Raw genomic sequence first — 7,013 nt, 5'->3', positions numbered from 1 at the left:
TTCTATCAGTTCAATAGCCTTTTATACTTGTCACATCAATCCTTTCTACCTATTCCTATCCTGTCAATCTCGTCTTTCTATTCCTGTCAATACAATCCTCTAATTGTATCCCTATCACTTATCACTTCAATCGTCTCTCTCTATATCTATCACGATAATCATATCTTTTTATCTCTGTCACTTCAATCATTTTTTTTCCTTGTCACTTCAATCCTCTATTTCAATCCCTATCATGTCAATCGTCTCTTTCTATCTCTATCACCCAATCCTCTATCTCTATCCCTATCACTTCATTCTCTCTGCTTATTTCTATTAAAACTGACTATTGCATATATTTATATTACCATTTTCAACACTTATCTTATCTTATCCCATTTCCCTTATATTCAATAACTTAACTTATACTTAATTTATATTTCTTTCTCACTCTACAAATCCTTTAATCTTCGGTATATCTTACTGTACTTTATTTGTATAGGTATACATTTAATGCTGATTTTGCGTAGAGGAGGTGGCTGAATAAAAGTTTCTATTGACGTGATGGTATTCCCCCGTTTAAGGCCAAACCCAAAAAACACACCCTTTCACCAAACGACTCCCTGTCATGCATTTGGAACCGAATTATTACAAAAAATCATTCAGGCTTCAATTTTCGTGTTACTAAGTCTGTTTGCGTGTGTGTGTGTGTGTATGTGTCTGTGTGTTTCTGCATCGGTGTATTTGTGGGTTTGTTGATGACCCTACACACATGAATACACATATCTATCAATATACAAACAAATCTTCCCTCATGCAACACTATAGACAGTGTCTAAACCACTTGGCCACGAAGAAAGATTAACGTCAATGACAATTCTTCTGTACTTAAACCTGTCAAATTCAGGTGTTTTGTACTTAGAATTGATATCACCCTATCTTCACCATCGTAGCTAATTGGTAGTTTGTTACTTGGCATTCGATTAATGATAAATTATGCACATTTAGTCGTGTTTTTCATATTCAAATAAGCCATATATATTTTTAATTCATTAATATCTGGATTCTCTTAACGACCTCGGGATCAGAGCTCCAGGTGAAATCACACAAAGACAAGAGCTTATGACCGGCCGGGAATCGAACCCTGGTCCGGCAAGCTTGTATAGACAGTGACTAAACCACTTGGCCGTGAATAAAGATAAAAGACAATGACAATTCTTCTGTACTTATACCTGTCGAATTCAGGTGTTTTATACTTAGAAATGAAATCAACACATCTTCACCATCATAGCTAATTGGCAGTCTGTTACTTGACTTTCGATTAATGATAATTTTTGCACATTTAGACGTGTTTTTTATATTCAAATAAGCTCTTGTCTTTTTGTGATTTCACGTGGGGCTCTGATCCCTAGGTCATTAAGATAATCCAGACATTAATGTATCAAAAATATATATGGCTTATTTGAATATGAAAAACATGTCTAAATGTGCAGAATTTATCATATATATATATATATATATATATATATATATATATATATATATATATATATATATATATATATATATATATATATATATATATATATATATATATATATATATATATATATATATATATATATATATATATATATATATATATATATACACATATATATATATATATATATATATATATATATATATATATTTGCATATATATAATATATATATATATATATATATATATATATATATATATATATATATATATATATATATATATATATATATATATATATATATATATATATATATATATATATATATATATATATATATATATATATATATATATATATATATATATATATATATATATATACATATATATATATATATGTTCAGGTATATATATATATATATATATATATATATATATATATATATATATATATATATATATACCTACATACACACACACACACACATATATATATATAAATATATATATATATATATATATATATATATATATATAAATATGTAAATATATATATAATGAATATAAATATGTATATAAATATAAATATATATATTTATATATATAAATATATATATATATATATATATATATATATATATATATATATATATATATATATATATATATATATACATATATATATATAGATATATATAAATGAATACATATATATATATATATATATATATATATATATATATATATATATATATTCATATATATATATATATATATATATATATATATATATATATATATATATATATATATATATATATATATAATATGTATATATTAACCCTGGATAGGTACGGTGGGTCGTCCGCGACCCCGAGCGTAAAAAAAAAACAGGTTTTTCTCACGTGACTCACCCACGTGACTGAATTTGTGGGTGATCGACCTGCAGTAGGCGTCTCGCCTACACGCTCTAGTAGTGTCCAGATGTGCATTGCTGTAGCTGTACTCCTTCCCCGATTTCTGAGACGTGTCGGGGTCGAGCGCGACCGAGTTTACCCTTCTAAGGTAATTTGCATAATTATCAAAGTTATTACGTATTATGAAATTGTCGTAGAATGGTGCAACTTGTATAGGTTATCAGTTGTGGAAAGTCTTGGTGGATTGTTTGGCTACCATGTGCATGATTTTTTTTTTGTTAAAATGTCGTTCATCACCACGAGGACCATTTTACCGCGAGTGCCCCTTTTTCCTTTTTTATCATTTTTTTGCCAAGTCATTTTTCCGTAAGATATTGCCGAATAGTGTCGTAAAACTTTTGCTTTTTTAGTGTTGGAAAGTGTGTCTTGATGATCTGGCTACCCATACGTGACTTTGTTTTTGTTAGATTCGACGTAGTTATTGGTATATTGGGTATTTAACTGCGGTTGCCAATTTCTGTTTTTTTTCCAATGTTTGTAAAAATTTAGTACGTAGTAAGGAATTGCCGTATATTATTGATTTGTTTTCATGTTTATGTGTTAGAAAGTGTGCCTTGATGGTTGGGCTAACACGTGCATGTCTTTTTTTTTATCTGAGATGCCGTATATTAGAATGTTGGGCATTTTACCGCGAGTGCCCCTTTTTAATTTTTTTTCATTTTTTTGCCAAGTCATTTTTCCGTAAGATATTGCCAAATAGTGTCGTAAAACTTTTGCTTTTTTAGTGTTGGAAAGTATGTCTAGATGATCTGGCTACCCATGCGTGACTTTGTTTTTGTCAGATACGACGTAGTTATTGATATATTGGGTATTTAACTGCGGTTGCCAATTTCTGTTTTTTTTTCAATATTTGTAAAAATTTACTACGTAGTAAGGAATTGCCGTATATTATTGATTTTTTTTTCATGTTTATGTGTTAGAAAGTGTGCCTTGTTGGTTGGGCTAACACGTGCATGTCTTTTTTTTTATCTGAGATGCCGTATATTAGAATGTTGGGCATTTTTCCGCGAGTGCCCCTTTTTATTTGTTTTGCATTTTTTTGCTTATATTTTTATAGTGTTGGAAAGTGTTTCTAGATGATCTGGCTACCCATGCCTATTTTTTTTTAGCCAGATATAGCGTATATATAGGTATGTGTTCGATTTTCCTGTGATTGCCATTTTTTCGTTTTTTTCCATTTCTTTCAAAATTACTACGTAGTAAGGAACTATCACAGAGTAATGATTCATTTAGATGTTTATTTGTCGGAAAATGTGCCTTGATGGTTTGCCTAACACGTGACTGAATTTTTTTTTCTGAAATGCCGTATATTAGAATGTTAGCCATTTTTCCGCGAGTTCCCCTTTTTATTTGTTTTGCATTTTTTTGTTTAGTCATGTTACCGTAAGGAATTGGCAAGTAGTGTCGCAAAACCTATATTTTTATAGTGTTGGAAAGTGTTTCTAGATGATCTGGCTACCCATGCCTATCTTTTTTTTAGCCAGATAAGTCGTATATATAGGTATGTGTTCGATTTTCCTTTGATTGCCATTTTTTCGTTTTTTTCCATTTCTTTCAAAATTACTACATACTAAGGAACTATCACAGAGTAATGATTCATTTAGATGTTTATTTGTCGGAAAATATGCCTTGATGGTTTGCCTAGTACGTGGCTGAAATTTTTTTTTTCTGAAATGCCGTATATTAGAATGTTGGCCATTTTTCCGCGAGTGCCCCTTTTTATTTGTTTTGCATTCTTTTGCTTAGTCATGTTACCGTAAGGAATTGGCAAGTAGTGTCGCAAAACTTGTATTTTTATAGTGTTGGAAAGTGTTTCTAGATGATCTGGCTACCCATGCCTATCTTTATTTTTAGCCAGATATGGCGTATATATAGGTATGTGTTCGATTTTCCTGCGATTGCCACTTTTTCGTTTTTTCCCATTTCTTTCATAATTACTACGTACTAAGGAACTATAACAGAGTAATGATTCCTCTAGATGTTTACTTGTCGGAAAATTTTGTTTACTTCTTTTTTGATTGAATATCATCAAATTTTTTTAGCTAAAATATTATATTGTTTTACATTTTTTTTTCGATTTTATTTCCCTTCAAAAATTTTTTTTTGGGTCAGAATTTTAATTTTATAGTCGTAAAATAATCGACAATTATCCAGCAACCCACCATACAATTTTTATGCATATCCAAGAATAATTAGATTAGTAAATAACACCTTGAAATTGACATACCCTTCCTACATTTCAAGTGGCAGATTAGGGAGTCTGAGTCAGTGTGGTTGGCGGCCATTTTGTGGACATATCCAAAGCGTAAGTTGCCCTATCTATATATATTCTTGTTCCCTATAGAATTTGTGATATTTTGGTATATTTTTACCTGCATAAATATCATATTATATATTAAATATATGTATTTTTTTACGAAATTTCTAAGTACTCAAAAAATTACCTTTAGATATGGCCCCTGATATAGATGTAATTTACATAATAATGAAGATCTTTTTACATATTTCTATTCTAGGATAACATATGTTTATTCCCTAAAAAAATTAGCCACTTCCTATTTCATTTGGGTACCCAAAAAAATTCATGAAATTTGGACAAATTTTTTTGGCCAAAAAAAGTTACCCTTTTTTTCTCATTTCAGATCTTCACCTCCATGGGTCTGACTTCATCCAAAATACATCAAGATGTGTCCTAAACATTCAAGAATCAATTCCTAAAAGGATTTGTGTATATATGTATAAACTTTTTTTTATGAATTTTTATGTAAGGTCTTTTTTTCTACTTAATTTTTTAAAATATTTATAATAAATAGTTTTTCTGCAGATGAGTAGTATTTCTCTTTACAGTTGTTTTAAGCATTCATTGAAGTTTTTTTTGGCAAAAGAAAAAAGGAGGTTACTGCAAAAACTGATTTTTCAGGAATTTTTTTTGCCGTCGGGGTCGCGCGCGTCCGAGTATACCCTTAAAGGGGTGTCCGAGGAGCGTACCTATCCAGGGTTAATACACGCATATATATATATATATATATATATATATATATATATATATATATATATATATATATATATATATATATATATATATATATATATATATACACATATATGTATATTTATACATATATATATGTATATATATATATATATATATATATATATATATATATATATATATATATATATATATATATATATATATATATATATATATATATATATATATATTAATACACGCATATATATATATATATATATATATATATATATATATATATATATGTATATTTATACATATATATATATGTATGTATATATATATATATATATATATATATATATATATATATATATATATATATATATATATATATATATATATATATATATATTTATATATATATATATATATATATATATATATATATATATATATATTGATTTCACCAGTCTTCTCTGTCCTGAGCTTTTAAATATATACTTCACCAATCATCCTCTCATACTTCACGCTCCATAGTCTTCAGCCATGAAGGTCTGGGTCTCCCAACTCTTTTAGTCCCCTATGGAGTTTATTTTACAGTTTGTTGAACTAACAAATCCTGGGTAGTGCAAAGAGCTTGACCAAACCATCTCCATCTGCCCCTCACCATGATCTCATCCACTTAAGGCATTCAAGTAATCTCTCTTATAGTGTCATTTTTAATCCTCTTCTGAGGGTTTTGTTCTTAAATGTACCAAATTTTTCGGATATTGTTTAGTTGTCGTACCCTGATTCATGTCCATACAATAACACCGATCTCACTAAACTGATATATAGCCTTATTTTTATATGAAGTTTCAGAGGATTTGATTCCTGAATTTTATTCGACATAGCCATTGTCTGATTTGCTTTTATTTTCAATCCTTTATTGAACTCCAATTCTAAAAAACCCTTTTTAGAGATCATAGTTCACGGTCCTAAATATTTAAATGATTTTAGCTCATTGATCCTTTCTACCCGCAATTATATTTCAACTTCAATTGGATATTACGTTTTCATCATATATTTCTTTCTCTATTTATTTAGAGCCTAACCTCCTGAGGTATTTTATGCATCCCAGTAAATAAGCATTGAATATACTGGGGTAGTTTGCTAATGTCAGCTTTATCAGTATACTCTAGGACCCATCAAGTTCCCTATTACCAATCCAGCCCAATCCTTCTACACCATCTCCAACTGTTCTATGCATTACAAAGTCCATGAGGAGGGTAAACAACATAGGTGACAACACATTCCCTTTGAATACTATGGTATCCTCTGGAAATTCATTTGATAGGACTCCAATATAATTATCTTTGTACTTACTATGCTCAAATTTACATATCTAAAAGGAACTCCATAATAACGAAGAACTTTCCACAAAATTGGCCAATGCACACTATCAAAGGCTTTTTCATAGTCCACAAATGCCATCAGAAGTTGTCCTCCTATATACTACATATTGCTGTACAGCATGTCTTGAAATGTTCTACCTTTACTATACCCCGCTAGTAAATCTCTCAGCTTTTCTTTCTCTCTGTAGAATAGGTACATTATT

The sequence above is a fragment of the Palaemon carinicauda genome, chromosome 43 (assembly GCF_036898095.1).
Source record: "Palaemon carinicauda isolate YSFRI2023 chromosome 43, ASM3689809v2, whole genome shotgun sequence".
NCBI classification, from domain to species: domain Eukaryota; kingdom Metazoa; phylum Arthropoda; class Malacostraca; order Decapoda; family Palaemonidae; genus Palaemon; species Palaemon carinicauda.
Note: the sequence above shows the minus strand (reverse complement) of the source record.